The 16,024-nt window shown below is 45.2% G+C and overlaps 1 protein-coding gene across 1 annotated transcript in view; it reads left to right on the forward strand.

Annotated features, from left to right (window-relative positions):
• Positions 1-6,442: 6,442 nt before the first annotated feature.
• Positions 6,443-16,024, forward strand: part of LOC119405130 (neprilysin-1) — a 49,001-nt gene continuing 39,419 nt past the window's right edge. Inside the window, exon 1 of the mRNA XM_037671924.2 lies at positions 6,443-6,562. The gene's annotated coding sequence lies outside the window, so the exon portion shown is untranslated. The remainder of the gene's footprint in view (positions 6,563-16,024) is intronic.

Here is a 16,024-nt window from a genome sequence, read left to right on the forward strand (position 1 = left end):
AGTTGTCTTTTCGTCCACTTTACTTTCTTCACATTTATATTCTAAATACTACAGATAACACCCCCTATACTTTCCTTGGCGTTATTGTCTGTTAGTTCTCATTAATATCCTCAATAGTTGCACTTGCAGAAACTACGTCTGCGAGGTCATTCCGGAGTAAATTCTGAAAACAAAGGTGTTTGCTACATTAAAGACAAACTAAGGTAATCAGTTAAGCAATACTTTGAGTAATCATTCAATATGACTTGTAAAAGACACAAGGCAAAAAATGTTTCACCCCTCCACACTGCCGCCAGTGCCTCAGAACAGTTCGAATCGGGTGGCGTCATCGATTACATACGATAATTTTGCTCCCACATTACGGTGTCGCCGTTAGTATACCAAGCCTGCACGACGGCACAGTCGTTACGGTGCTCGGTTGTTGGCCCGAACGACGCGGATTCAACCCCAGCCACAGCACTCGCACTTCGATTGAGGCGAAATGCTGGCGGCCCGCGTGCTTAGATTTGTGCGCGCGTTAAAGAACCTCACGTAGTCAAAATTTTCGGAGCCCTCCACTACGGCATGTCTCGTAATCAAAGCGTGGTTTCGGCACGTAAAACCACAGCAGTTTGCCAACAAGTGCACTCCGAACGAAGAATATTTGTGTGTGTGTGTGTGTGCAGAGCGCAGCCGCAATCTAAATACACACTCTGCATCAAATAAAAGATTTTTCGTTGAGCCGCAACACTCATATGGTGGCGGATTACTTGCGGACCCATATTCGCATTTCTGCTGTAGAGGCCTCTCCGCTTGTTTCTCTGGCCTGCAGTGAAGCGGCTGAAGACGGTGACGTTCTTCCTCTGGCTCATGGACTTTCGGTGCATTTTCCGCGTTTGCACGGTGCCGCATTCGTTGTCTGTATTCGCGTTGTTGCTGTCAACGCCTCTCCGCTCATTTAGCTCTTTTTCGTTTCTTTTTCTCCGGCGTAAAGACGCTGCGTCGTCTCAGCGCCTCTCCTTTCTAGTTTCTCGCAGTGCTCTACGTGATACTACAGCAACGCCACCACACAACGCCGAGACAGGCGCGCCATCTTCATTTTATGGTTTATATGTATATTTTTTTGCTTACATACTTTTGTCTACATACGACTTGAACATATATTTTGCGCCTGTCCAGCGTACGCACGAGAACGACAAAAACTGATCTCATCGATTGGGCAATATCATAGTAGGCCTTTAACCGATGAGGTTGTGTTAGGTCCTTGGCCTGACATCAGCAGCACAAGTGTGGTCATAGAAGCAGTCGTAGCCTTCTTACAAGCCACTGGACTAGATGCACGTCTTTACATTTGCCCCAGCGTCATGAACTATATTCTCATCTCCCTACCTTACCATCGTCATTCATCACTCTTTCGCTCCCCTTTCCCCCCTCCCCAGTGTAGAGTAGCAGGCCAGAGCAAACTATAGCTCAGGCCGACCTCTCTGCCTTTCTGTAAATAAATTCTCTCTCTCGCGACACGAGCCGTGCAAGATACGCGCTGGGAACCAATGGGAACCAATGGGCTACAGGTGAACAGCTTCGCTGCAAAAACGTTGCCCAGCCTTTATCAACACCCTCATCACCGTCACACCCATCACCAAATAAAAGCAGGTATAGTGCAATGAAGCTGGTTTCTTATTTTCTCCCTCGTTGCACAAAGCCTGTGGTTGAGGCGCGTCGAACAGGTACGAGCTAATATAAGGGTATAAATGGTTTGCTTAGCATTCGTCCAAAGCATGGGCATAGAAATCAAGGTATATCCCCGCCAAATGTCGCCTTAAAGAGATTTTATTTAAAGGGCCCCTCACCAGGTTTGACAATTTTGAGCTAACGAGCGCAATGCATACACTGGGCGTTCACGAACACGTCTGCCAAAATTTGCAACGCTACGCGCCGCGGAAATGGGTCAAATTTCAAGGTGAACGCTGCTTGCCCTTCCTCTCACGGGCGCGCGCTTTAGAGAATGAGGGGATGACGTACATGAGAAAATGGCCCTACGTAGATGGTAGTGCTGTGATGTTGCTCCTCTACGTAGATGACTGTGCTCTGACGTAGCCAACAGTAGCACATGACACTGCGATAATTATTTGACACGACATGTAGTTTGTGTAATTTGTTGCTTGAATAGATTAATAAAACTCGAGAGAAATAATTAGACACACAAAGGGAATGTGTGCGTCTTTTTCATTTTTTTTTCGTGCATTGCAGCGAGATGCGGGGCTAATGTGCCTCCCTTTCCCATGCGTTCGTGTCCCCGCGGTTAGCGCATCGAGCAGACGCCAGCCCTGGAAACGAAAGTAATGTTCTGGTGCGTTCGAGCACTCATTATGCTCATTTATTCTACCGCGTCCAAGTAAACGTTGATGCGGCACTGGCTCATGATACCGCCACACTCGTTCCCGTACAAATGTCTCAACTTTCATGCCCCGTCGCGCAGAAAGAGGCAGTACACCACAGAGAACGCCGACAAAACGCCCACGGCCGCTACATAAAAACAAAAGTAGCGGCCGTGCAACGCCGCTCGCGTGCTCGGGCTGGCTCGGGCACGTCATGCGCACGTGACCATGCATGCGCATGACGTGTTCATGCGTATGTGTCAAGTGAAGAGGGCAGGGAAGGGAAGGGCTTGCTAAGGCTACACTGGGTGAGTGGCAAGGGTTTGAAATTTTCCTCCTCGCATCATGGTTTCGCGCCGCTACAAATTATTGTTTTTCTCAGCTCGTAATGAACCGATTTGAAAAATTCTTGCGGCATGCTGCTCTTCATTCGGCACACAACAACTTCCAGCGTCTAACTAAAATTTACTATGTGGCCCGGTGAGGGGCCCTTTAAGAGAACACGATTTCTTAGGATAAGGTTGTCAAAAGCGGTGCCTTAATGTTGTCGTTATTTAGTTATCGGCGGTTATTGACGCTTTCATCGGCAGTGGGAACGAATCTGACACATCTGTTGCATTTCTAAGGCGGAGAGGCAAAATTACACCATCTCCCGCTAAAGGGGACCAAGAGGCGATGCGAAGCCGGAGCACTTGCACGATCGCGTTCCGTTGGCGTTCGTTGGGCATGCTGCCGACCTCGCGTCGTGGAACGCGAAGGGGGACGCTACGCGCGTCGTATCTTCCATCTAGCCTGGCCGTTAATTCTCACAGGGCGAGCGGGGAACGCGGTCGACAGGCGGGCGAGAGGGGGGCAGCGTAGGAGAGGAGAGAGAAGGGGAGGGGACGCGCATGCGCTCGAGCTCATCGCGGCGTTGCGCAGGAGAGAATTTCGGCATGTCTAGCCCGCGTTTCAGAGGAAGAGTGGAAAGGGGAAGGGGAGAGGGGGAGGGGAGTGGCAAAGTGGAGAGGGAAAGTGGAGAGGGAGAGGGGAGAGGGAAAGTGGAGAGCGGAATGGGAGAGGGAAAGTGAAGAGGGTGAGTGGAGAGGAGGTGTGTGGAGAGGGTATGTGCATGCGCAGTAAGGGTGGTCACGCCTGCACACCACCGGATTGAGCTCGGCCTTAAGATACTTCGCATCTAAAAGTGGCCATCATTATATACCAAACATGACCTTGATGAACGTGAGCGCACAAACATCGTCTTTTTCACGATTCGTACTACTCCTCTAGCGACGAGATTACTTTCGACATATGGACGCCGCCATCTTGGGTGGTTAAACAAACGTTTTCTTATTTCGTTTGTCGTGATGAGACATTAACAAGGTCACGAAACCTCGATACGCCCTATGCAACCGTTTTCATGCGTATGCGTCAACCATAGCGCTGTTCGTTTAGCTGTTAAAAATACAACGCGACAACAGTCCGATATGGCGGCACCAAAACCCATCCGTAAAATTGTCTATACAACCTCCATTCACACAAAGTACACATAATAAATCGAACAGCGAGGATCGCTCGTTGCGCAACTTCTATTCGCCATTGCCCAACGGTTTGCAGATGCTGAGGGTGAAATTTTATTTTCAATGTTATATAAGCGCTCCGAGATAACTGTTAAGGCGGTTTCATTATGTCATAAGCTTCTCACGCTGAATGAGCTGCCTCCAAGCGAACCAAGCTCCTGGTTTGGTAAAAGATGTGCAACTTCACTATGCGAATGTCCTGCAATTTTTGTCTATGCTACACAAGGCGTTTCAGGTAATACTGTCAAAATTATTTGATATATTCCTACAGGGACAACACCAGAACGCGTTGCTTACTGTCATTACTTAGATAAGCAAGGAAATATTTTCATTTATTTAGCAAATACAAGGACATGTTTTCACAGGCACCTTTTCTGCCACTGATTACGCTACGTACTTCGTGAGAAAGGTCTAAAAACATCCTCCGTCGACGTATTCACTTTAACGCATAGCTTATGAATATAGAGATAAAACGGCCTCCTTATCGCTGCATTTCCATGTCTTTATATCAAATTGAGGTACACTAGCACGTGAGATAAAATAAGGACTGAAGTTTTAAAACAAGAAAACGGTCATTCTGTGTAGGGCTAATAATATTATTACGTGGTCGTACACTATTGGGTTAAACGATAGAAACAACACTGTCATAGACGCACTCGACGCAAGAAAGCAAAAAAATTTGTTTGACAGCAATGATGTCGCAGGGAATGTACATATTATGGAAAAAGAGATGTGGAACAATTGACCGAGTAAGTTTGCTATTATTAGACTTGGTAGGTCGTTCGGACTGCATTTTCGAAATTATGCGGGTGGCTCATAACGCCAACCAGCTGATTATGGGGTGCTCGTATGCGGCATACAGGAAAAAGAAACGGAGGCAAAAATAAAGAAATAAAAAAGAATGAAAGGTATGAAGAATGAAAGGTCGGACAGCACTAGAGCTGCAAAGCTAGCGTTAACAAATCAATAATTGAAACCAAGCTTAAAAGTACACATAACAAAATGAGACGCGCCTGCAACACTTCAAAAAAAGAAAAAAAAAGAAACTTTTATCTGAAATTCTCTATGCACAATGACTTAATTTTTATACTTATCACATCTGTGTTTTTTGCGTAAGCAATCTTTCTTTAGAATTTGTCTTCATTGCATATTCCGCTTGCCGTCATGCAATGGCATGGTATATAGCATTACGTACGTTCGTGATTTTTTTTTCTATCCTGTGACGTTCTTTCTTTCTTTTAAGTATTGTTACTGCTCTACAGAAGTACATCAATGTGCCCACTGTGCCAAGTGGCCTAACGCGTCCGTAATTTCTGCCAACAATTGAAACATGTACACACTAAAGTTCTCCGTGTTCTGCTTTTTCGTTTATGCTCGTCTTTATTCAATATCTTACCGAGTTGCAACCACCTCGTTGTCATGAGATTTAAAAGAGGAATATAGCTAGTGAATATAGTTGTTAATTTCTACGTCTCTTCAAAAATAATTTATTAAACAGTTAAGAGGTATGACCGCAATAAAGCAGAGCTTATGGACAACACGCTACAACAATAATTTCAGAATAAATAATGTTAAATTTGCATGCAGTCAATGGTGCTGCGTCGGTTTATTTAACATTCTCTTCGTGGTCTTCTTGGCTCTCTCGCTGGCGCTAGCAATGTTGATTGCAACAGTTAACTACATACTTCAAAGAACAGTCACGGCATATTATAGGTCTGTATCTTCAGCAGATTATGCTGCATGACGAGATCATTCTACAATATTTCTAAAATTTAGGCTGTTCCGGACCCTGCGAAAAAAAAGGAAAAAAATATAACTTCCGCGCAACAGTGACCTAGAATACAGTGGCGAAATCTAGGGAACATTCTTGTATGCGCTAAAATATCACACGAACATAGAGCCACGCTCGCTTCTTTTCCCTTTTTTGAAAAGTAACCGACCAGTTACACGTGCAACTACTGCCTTGTGCAGGCTGAGCCAGAATGCCTGGGAAAGTTCCCGATTATTTTGGACTCTTCTGATTGAATTACGCTCACAACGCGAACACTGGAGTTCATTCTGGAACTAACGAGAACACCATCGATAACGCTGGAATGTTGGCTGTCACGTGTATATGGCAACGCCCCTTACTCTTGGGCAGATTACCGACAGCCGACGACTTTGACTACTGGTATCAGTGTACAGCTTGTATTGCTTGTACTTTCACTTTTCATTTCCTGGGCACAAATTCGCCCAATAAAGAGTTTCCTCCTTCCTTCTTCCCGCTTACTCCTTCACGGTCACGAACATGTGACAATATTCCTCTAATGCGAGTTCCCTCAGCACATAAAGTACACTAACTCAAAATTTTCCGCGGAGCGCTGTTTTAAAAGCAGTCATAACTTTACCGAGTCTATACATATTGAACGACCGGCTTAGCATGACTCCAAGACTCTCATTGTGGCCTCTTGAAAGGCGTTCGATTTTGCTGAAAGGAATCGTTGTGCTTTCTTTGCCCAGTCGGCGCCTTCTGTTGAGACGAGTAACAATAGACCTAAGAGGCACGATGTCGGACCAAAGTAGGCGAGAAGCTCGCAGTCTCAAAGGCTCCCCTTTTACGTAGCGGACCGCTATATTTCACCGCAAGCAGTTAAGGGACGCCAAGGCGTGAGTGCTTTCAATACGTTTCTATATGTTTCTCCCGCTATGTTTCAATGGACTTGAGTGCGAAAATGAGTGCTTTATGGGCTACAAGTCTCGACTTCTCGCTTTGACATGCCTATTGACATGTCTAGTTACCAATCGTGAAAAAACGTCTATTTCTCAGTATTTGCACTGGCTCTTACAGACATTCGGAATGAAATCGGAGCCATCTTTTGTCGTGTCTTGAGGATTCAGAGTCCGCTCAAGAAGGCTGTATACTGCACATATGAGAGGAAAAAGGCGAATATATATTTATGGTATATTTCCCGGGATTTATTAAACAAAATTAACAAAGATACACAATCAAAGTGCCCATATCAAACTAGCATGGAAACATAAATGCCATCTAGAGTAGCGTAGATGCGAAATTCAGCAAAATGTCCGCCACTTGGAAAATTGCTTCGAAGATTTTCACAGGAAAGCCGTCTCATTTTTTCGTACTTCAGATAGAAAATCTATTTCCTGAACGTTCGCGACTGTTTAGGTGTGTTTATGGCGGCAGTCTCTCGTCGTGTCTGGGTGTGTGCGTTAGTGGAGCGATATGGATGTTCGAAATCTTATTTGCAGCCACAAGGTAATGTAAGTTATCTCTACGTTTCGAGCATATTTCTCCAGGTACCAAGGTTTTCATTTTTTTTCTTGATACCAGTCGGAGAGGGAAACATTTCCATGTCTGTACAGGAGTGAAAAAAAAAACGCAAGAAAGCCTAGAAATGTATTTGCGGGATGGGGTCAACCACATAGGCCGAACACGGTAGCATTACTCGAAATATCTCAGACTGATGGACAAAATATTTTTTGATATCTTTCTGAGCCTATTCAACGCGACGAAATGAACGAAGTCCTAAGGCTGAAAGACGAATATATCTTGCAGAGTGCACTAAACTGTAGGCGTTTTTCAGTTTTCAGTGTGTACACTTTACTGTCATTTTGTGCTTGGTAAAAATTACCGGGCGTGTTCGCATTACGGGCGAGCTGAACTGGGCTCAACAATCCTTGAACGTTCTCTTACTTCTTTACCGATGTGTATGGGTGGGCCAGTAAGAGAAGCACCAAATATTTAAGTGATATTATAAACGCTGCCCGTAAGAACAATTTTTAAGGTGGTGCCTGGTCTGAAATTGTGCCCCAAATCTTTGCCACGTTTTCATTGCATTTCAGCATATCAACACCAACCGAATATTGTGTAATATATTATTGATATGCAGAGCACGCCTCCCTACAACATGAAATAATCAAACGAAGATTCCGCTTAGCCATTCTGAAAATAGAGATTATAAACATAAGATTAAACTGGAACGTGCTTTTATTCTTCTGTAAATAATCTCTGGGACGAAGTTACTCTAAATATGTACTAGCAGATCACTCCACGACGAACAAATGAGTAGGGAGCTCACAAATGAACGCGTTATGTGATCACTTGTTTCTTCCTTCATGTTATGACCCCCCTGCTGTAATACACACACGAGGAGAAGCAGGTATGCAATTACTAAATAAATTAATGACTAGATTTTTACAACTTGTACACTTGAACACATCGCAGAATAATGGCATTTGCGCACTGTATGTTAATGCATAGTTACATAGCGGTCAAGAATTGCATTGAGATACCTCTTGCAGGCATGCATAATCCCTCATTATGTACCATGCAAAATGCAGAGGCGCTTTGTCAAGTGACCAAATACACAGATCTCTTTTCTCTTCGAGGAACAAATTTTTTGCTGAAATAGTGTTGCTTTTAGGGACTTTAAATTCTAAAGTCTTTATCCTCACTACTCCTGCAGGATATGTGCGAAAATTAAAATGCTAAAATGACAACTGTGCATTGAAGTAAACCATCTAGTATGGCGCCGGCGACTTTCCCCGAGAAGCGAAATATAAATGTAAAAAAATAGAAGCAAAATATAAGTCGTATTACGAGAAAAAAGGTGATTTAGGTTCTACCCAACTCCCAAGAGCACAAGTGAAATAGAATTATGAAATGAAGCATATGTAGAAAAAAATGTCTGGACGGTCGTGCTAATTATTCAATTAAAGATGACGTAGTAAAGTTCCATGGCACTTGACGTAGCACAACCTATGAAAACTGCAATCTATTTATACATGTGTGACGTTTATTTAGGGCTCTCATACAGTATACAAGCGTTCTGCGATTTACATGAACGTTTGAAATTTCGCAACTTACAACCATAACTGTCGAGTCCATGTGTCCCACGCCGCATTTCTCACTACTAAAATTACGTCCCATCGTTGCTTTCAATAATGGAGGTTGATTATTAATTAAGCACATATGACAAAACAATTCTTAGTATATGCTACCACAGAATTTTCACAAGAATAACAAAACAATTAATGGAACTAGATGTCCAATTTATGCTTCTACCCGTAACTTTGCAGCTGCGCTGATTAGCGAGTGTTACAGCTGAAAAAAGGGCGCGCAAAAAGAAACCTGACTTTTCTTCGCGGAAGAAAGCATAGATATGTTAAAAGCTGCCTCCTAAAAAATAAATCGCAATTTGAGTAAAGCTAAGCGAGGGCCCAGAGTATTAGTTTAAAGGGGCCCTGCAACACCTTTCTTAGTTATATTGGAATAGTCTCATTATTGACGTATGACTCTTCACGAGTCATATGCCGCAAAAATTTTTCGAATCCGTTAAGTCTAAGTGGTGTTACCAAATTATAGAGATCACGTTCCACAGCTTTCTCCCTCAACTCAACGCCGCTAGCGCGCGGAGAGCTAGGCAGCGAGTCGAGGGAGGGAGCGCAGACGAGCGAGGCTCCGCCCAAGAGCGCCAGCGGAAATTTTTTCTTCATTTTTTTCTCTCTGACGTCTGGGCGCAACCACGTGGTCTGTGCCGCCACTTCCGGTCGGCTTGCGTCGTTCTCGTCGAGCGGAGCCGATAGTACTGTGTATCGCGCGTGCTTGAAAACTGCGCGTCGGTTTGGTAATGTTGGGTGTGCACCTCGAACGCCGTAGTGTTTTCATCGCTTTGCCAACCATGGAAGCAAACCTGCGCGCTCGTTTGGAACGGATGACAACTGAGATCGGTTTCGGCGCATACTCCGATACACCGCCTCGTAAGACGGCACTGGCAGACGACCCCGAAGCGCCGCCATTACCGGACGCCAGCATTGTTATCGGAGACATGCTGCACGGCTGCCTCGATCGGTCGTGAGAACGTGCCGACGATGCAGTTCCCAGCTGACGAGGCAACACTCGAACGGCTGCCACTCTCAACGGCAACCGGCGATGGTCAAAAGCACAGAAATATTCACGTTTTCGGCACTGCGCATGGCGAAGAAAACGGAACCACGCAACTACGAGCAGACGAGCTGTCGGTGAGACCGGAAGTGCTAATATTAATGTTTGTTCGGTGTTTTTAACGCGATAACAGAATATAAACATACATATTATCTACTTATTGAACTCAAAATTAACAACGAGAGTAATAATGAGGGTGTTATCGTGATTATAACATCAGCCAATGGTGGAACTGCCGACAATCGCGTCATATTTTGCGGACTAATACATCATTTGTCGAGAGAAGAGGGAGCGATTTTCAGCTGACTTTGAGAATTTATTGTAAATTCCAGGCCGTGCGCATCGCTATAATATTTGGCTCGCGTGTTCTCGGGAGCCTCGACTACCGATCGGCAGCGCTTTTTGAGCATGCTCGAAAAGTGTTGCAGGGCCCCTTTAAGTTATAAAATTAAAAAGAAATATTAAGACAGCTTCTCCCTAGGGGTGCCAAGCCTGAAGGAAGTGCGGGGCTGGGTTGCCTTCTTTGTTTCTCTTCCCATTTCTCTTTCTTTCCTCCTCTCTTTCCTTCTTGTTATCTTTTCCAGTTTTTTCTGTGTTTTTTTGTCCTCTTTATTTCTATTTTTCTCCCTACTTTTTCAGTTCTTTTTCTCTCTTTCTATTTCTCGCTTGCTTCCCTTTTTTCAATTTTTATACTTGGTTTTGCCTGCGTTCGAAGAAGAAGAGGAAGGAGACCTGATTGGCGCGAGTGCGCGCTCAATATGCTACAGTTGGCTATGCTACAGTGTACTAGTACACTCTAGGCATGCTATATGTAGTTTTGCCTGCGTTTATATCATCATCAAGGCGCTCCAAGAACAAGAGGGAGAAGGCGCGAGCGAGCGCTCAATATGCTACTGCTAGTTGGCTATGCTTTATGTGGTTTTGCCTGAGTTATATTGGTTCAATGTGTATCGGTAGAAAGAAGAGAACGAAGTGTGGGCACGAGAGGAGAGCTTGCGCATGGTGTGCCAGAACGAACGTTTGCCTAGCATGGATGCGTTTTAACACGAAAGTGTTTTATGCCGGGGTCCACCAAGTACATCCGTCACGGATATGACGTTGATAAAATGGACGCCAACAGGTGAGAAATAAAAAAACCAAGAAAAAGATACCCCGCTGGGAATCGAACCCACGACGTTGCGGCCGCGACGGCAAGCGCCCGACACCCTACCGAGTAACCATCGAACATGTCTTTCTGGATTGTTGGGAAGGGGTGTTCTTCTGGGACATCCTGCAGAGAACTATAAAAAAAGATTTACCGATTGATGCCTACGGGATCAGGTTTTTACCAGTTAATGAAGAAGACGATGGAGCACCTTATGATACTGTTATGTTGCTCGGCCTTCACAGTATTTGGAAAAAGTACATGGCAGTTCGCCATGCTGATATCAATACACTGCCCATTCGTGAATATTTCCGCCAAATGATCACGAAGTTTATTGAAGAGTGTAAAACTAAAGACCCAATTCCAGAGTGGCTCGAACATCTTGAGCCACTTATCCGTCTAAAGGAATTCTAGTCACTATGTAACCATTCCGGTAATTACCTCTGTATGTACTGTTTATGCACTGTAATATTATTGTATGAGGTGCAAAAGTAAGTAATAAAGAGTAACCTAACTCGGGAGATGCTAGACACGGCGCGAACGCGCCTTATATCTTTCACACACTCTCTTTCGCGGCGGGCGGAGCGGGGCGGTGCTGCCGTCTGTGAGATGTGAACAGAAGTAATGCTTGAAGATCGACACTTACTAGCGCTTACTCCGAGATTGCACGTGATATCGGAGGTCATGGTTAAAGCGTCTCGATACCAGAGGGGTAGACTGGCCGCGCTGGCGTTGCCGAGGCGCCCTTGACGCAGTTACGTTCTTTGCCTTTGGCTTCGTGTTAGCGTGCGTCGGCTCATCGGAGTAGTGCAGTTTCCACGTGCACCAACGGGATTTCTCCGCGGCCGACTGCTTCAATTGCGAGAGCACCGACTAACAAAACTGCTGCAATATGCGTTGCAGAAAGGACGCGATTTCGACGGGCGAATGTCGTGCCTTGGTGGAGCGAGTGCCGCGCCTGCGAGACAGAGGCCAGCGGGACGCACGCGTTTGCGGCTCAGGCTACGAACCTCTACCTCCCGGCCGTGTTGCTGAAGCGCAGTGTGTGTTATGTATGCATGAGCACAAGCGTCGGCTACCCATTACTAGAAAGCGCACACCGTGCCGTTTCTCTCCTTAATTGAATACGCTTTGAAGAAGCGCATACCGGGTACCAGTGTTGATTATGAGCTTGCTGATATCATCCTTACGCGGGATTCACGATTCGCTGTGTCCAAATATATGTTCACACCGTCAGCTACCATAACGGTTTAATAATGATCATGGGCGTTAGTCGTCGCGATAGAGACATGCTGTCAACATGGGTGCATCCACGTCAAACGGTGCTAGAGCTGCCAAACACGAATAAACATTGTACAAGCTCTCATATATCACTACACAATAAGCACTACTTCTGTGAAGACACGTTTCACTTTCGTGTTATACCGATTCCTATGACGGAGGGATCATCCATGTTTTTTTATCATCATCATCATCAGCATAATCATCATCATCATCATTTGTTAACCCTTAAGGACCATAAACAGGGCATTACATAGGGTGGGGTGTTACAAGGTTGAAATGAGGCATAGTTCAGCAAATGCCTAGGAAAAAAAAAAACCAACAGCGCTACAGAAAGTACAAGGCACGCAAGAGAACTTATTTCCTGGCCAGTGTTCACTGAAAAAGAGGCGTACAACGCAATGATGGTAAGGAGCTAAAATTGGAATTAACAAAAACACAACAGACGAAGAGAAGTCAAAACAAGTGGACTTCATGATACAAGCCTTAGTGGGCACAAAACATATTAAGTACAATATCTGTAGTATACAACGGCGAAATAGTGAAAAAAAATTACATGAATACAAAAAATGCATAATTAAAGTCATTTAACAAAGAGCGTACTTAAGGATTCCTTGAATTTTTCTGATTTTTTTTCAATGGCAATAGATTCCGGAAGACAATTCCAATCCTCGATGGCTGCGGGAAGAAATGATTTATTAAATGTAAGGGTCGAACCGTGAAGGCGTTGGACGCTGTTAGAGTTTAACAGGCGGCGATAAGTTCGAGCAGGTGGAAGTAACAGTGTACCATGCAGATGGGAAAAGTTGTGATATAGATTATGGAACAGGGCGAGTCGGAAAATTTTGCGTCTTACTGTTAAAAGTTCAAGAGATGATTTAATGTGGGTTACGCTGGTGTGTGAATTATAGTTTGATGAAATAAATCGGGCAGCACGATTTTGGACCGCCTCAAGAGAGGTGATTAAGTATTCTTGGTAGGGGCTCGATATAGCGGAAGCATATTCCAGTTTTCTTCTAACAAAAGTTTCGTATGCCATTTTCCTAATTTCTGGAGGGGACAGATGTAGGGTTCTTTTCAAAATAGCCTAAGGTCCTGGATGTGTCAGTTACAATATTTGAGATATGCTCCGACCACGACAGCTTACTGGTAATGAGGACGCCTAGGTATCGGTAAGAGGAAGTATGTGTCAGAGCTGTAGAATTAAGAGTATATTGATATACAAGGTTAGTTTTTTTGCGTGAAACAACCATGCATTTGCACTTTGAAACATTAGGTTCCATGAGCCAGCGCGAACACCATGATTCGATTAGGTTTAAATCGTGTTGTAGTAAGGATTGGTCATTACTGTTCGAGATTCGACGGTAGACAAGGCAATGATCCGCAAAGAGGCGAATAGATGACGTTATTCCGGATGGCAAGTCGTTGATGAAGATAGGAAAGAGAAGCGGGCCAAGAACTGATCCCTGAGGAACACCGGATATTACGTGTGTGAGGGTAGAAAGATTACCGCCGATGAATGTGAACTGTGATCGTGCTGTTAGAAAACTTTTGATCCATGATAAAGTAAGCGGGTCAAGATTTAGAGAACCGAGCTTAGCCATGAGACGACTCATTTGAAAAAGTTGAAACTCTTTGCTCAACCATGTAGCCACTGCAGCGGTGGCTACATGGTTGAGCATCCGCTTCCAATGCGGGATGTACCGGGTTCGATTTCCAGTGCCGACCGGGAACCCACCGGTTTTTCTAAAGGGGTAGACGAGTACACCTACCTGGCGCTCGGTTGTTAATGGGTACTCATCTCGAAAGGTGGCCCCATAAGGTTCTGCAAAGACTCCTGGGCGCACCTTAACCCACCACAGCCTTGGTGAAATAGTTCAGCATCCGCCTCTGCTGTGGGAGGCAGAGAATTGCTGCCGCCGGGTATCTACCGGTAAAATAGGGAAAAGCGCAGTTCCGGCCTGTTGCTCGGAAGAACGAAGTTCAAAGTCGTTTGGGAGGGCACCCGCCCTGTGGGAAATTGGCGGCATGCAACCGCCAGACCTAAAAATAATGTCACCCTCTTTTTTTCTTTTTTTGAAATGAATCCACACTAACTTGCCCAAGCGTCCACCCTTGCAAACTACATGAGACGACAATGAGCCACGCGATCAAATGCCTTCGAAAAATCAATGTAAATGACGTCATTAAACCTTTGCTCTTTTCCACTCTACCGGCGAAGATACCTTTATTCAAAAACCATCATCAAGGCGCTCGAAGAACAAGATGAAGAAGACTTCTCTTTGGCGCGAGCGCACGCTCAGATGGCAATGCTTTGCCTGCGTTACCCCAAGCTACGACGACAGCATACGATCACAGCCTACAACAGCCCGGCTCCTTGAAGTGCTGCGCACTTTAAATTGCAGGCATAGAATGTACTGAGTTCGCGTAAGGCACAAGTAAACTGAACATCAATGGGACGACCATTCGTCCTGCAGGGGACGTAAGAGCGAGCTGATGATGATGACGATGAAAAAATACTGGCGCCCTATGTGTAAAACCCAAGTTGGGACTGCGAGGCAGGTGTCGGCAATAATTCATTGCATTTCTGTCGCTTTTCGGCAACGCGGTGCTACGCATCGAATCCTGTTTAGAAGCGAGCTTGCCTGTACCAGTCTAAAAACCGCTGTCGCATAGAAGTGCACCTACTACTGGTATACAATCGATTACAAGAAGTGGCTGACACGTTTGCATTGTTTAATTGGTTCTGCGGTGGAAAGGTGTAAAATGATTTCAGTTTTCAACTCGCGTACGAAAAATTCTGCGACCTCGATCTGTGCATTGCTGAACTCGTACTGGCATAACAGTCGGCTAGTTTCCGCAGGATGCAGCTGTTCAAGTACACCTACAGGGCAGGCGTAACAATGGCGCTAAAATGTCCAGCGAAGTATTTTACATTGTTCCCACGAAAGCAGCAGTGGCCGATACAGTGTCCCTGCTTGGGATGTTACAGCACAGTTGGCGCCAGGAAGCGAAGGTATTTTTGGCAATGACATAATATAAAGTGGCCGTGACCTTTTCTTAAGCATGTGGAACCGTAATTATTGAGTCACGAGGAAAACGATAGGTTAGGTGCGTGGATCCCTATCGACGCGAATGATAATGTCTAGAAGGATAAAGTTAACTACTGCGGGATACGGTTTTTAGATAAACGAAGTTCTGATTACTGTACTGAGTACTCCCATGGCGTCGAAGGCATCGCACTGTTTTCGCAGTGCATAACCATATTGTGCTCAGCTACAGCCGCGAGCAAGACGACAATGTGACGTCACGCACACCGTTCTCGCTCAAAACAGAAAAAAAATTACACCATCTCCCGCTAAAGAGGACCATGAGGCCATGCAAAGCAGCGTTTCGGCATGTCGAGCCCGCGTTTCAGAGGGGGAGTGGAGAGGGAGAGTAGAAGTGGAGAGGGAGAGTAGAAGTGGAGAGGAGGTGTGTGGAGAGGGGTTGCGCATGTGCAGTAAGGGTGGTCACGCAGCACATAACCACCGGATTGAACTCCGCCATAAGATGCTTCGTATCTAAGAAAGAGAGAGGGGGAGTGTGTGTTAATTCTTTCGTTGAGTCTGGACTTGCCGCCTATGTGACCCTCTTTAAGGAGACACTTTATGCCTTTTTTAGGTTCCATGACTCTCTGAAGGGAGTAACATGATGATCTCCAAATAGTTCACGTGTCTCCTTAAGGACAGTAGCGAGT

The sequence above is a fragment of the Rhipicephalus sanguineus genome, chromosome 9 (genome assembly GCF_013339695.2).
Source record: "Rhipicephalus sanguineus isolate Rsan-2018 chromosome 9, BIME_Rsan_1.4, whole genome shotgun sequence".
Classification (NCBI taxonomy): Eukaryota; Metazoa; Arthropoda; class Arachnida; order Ixodida; family Ixodidae; genus Rhipicephalus; species Rhipicephalus sanguineus.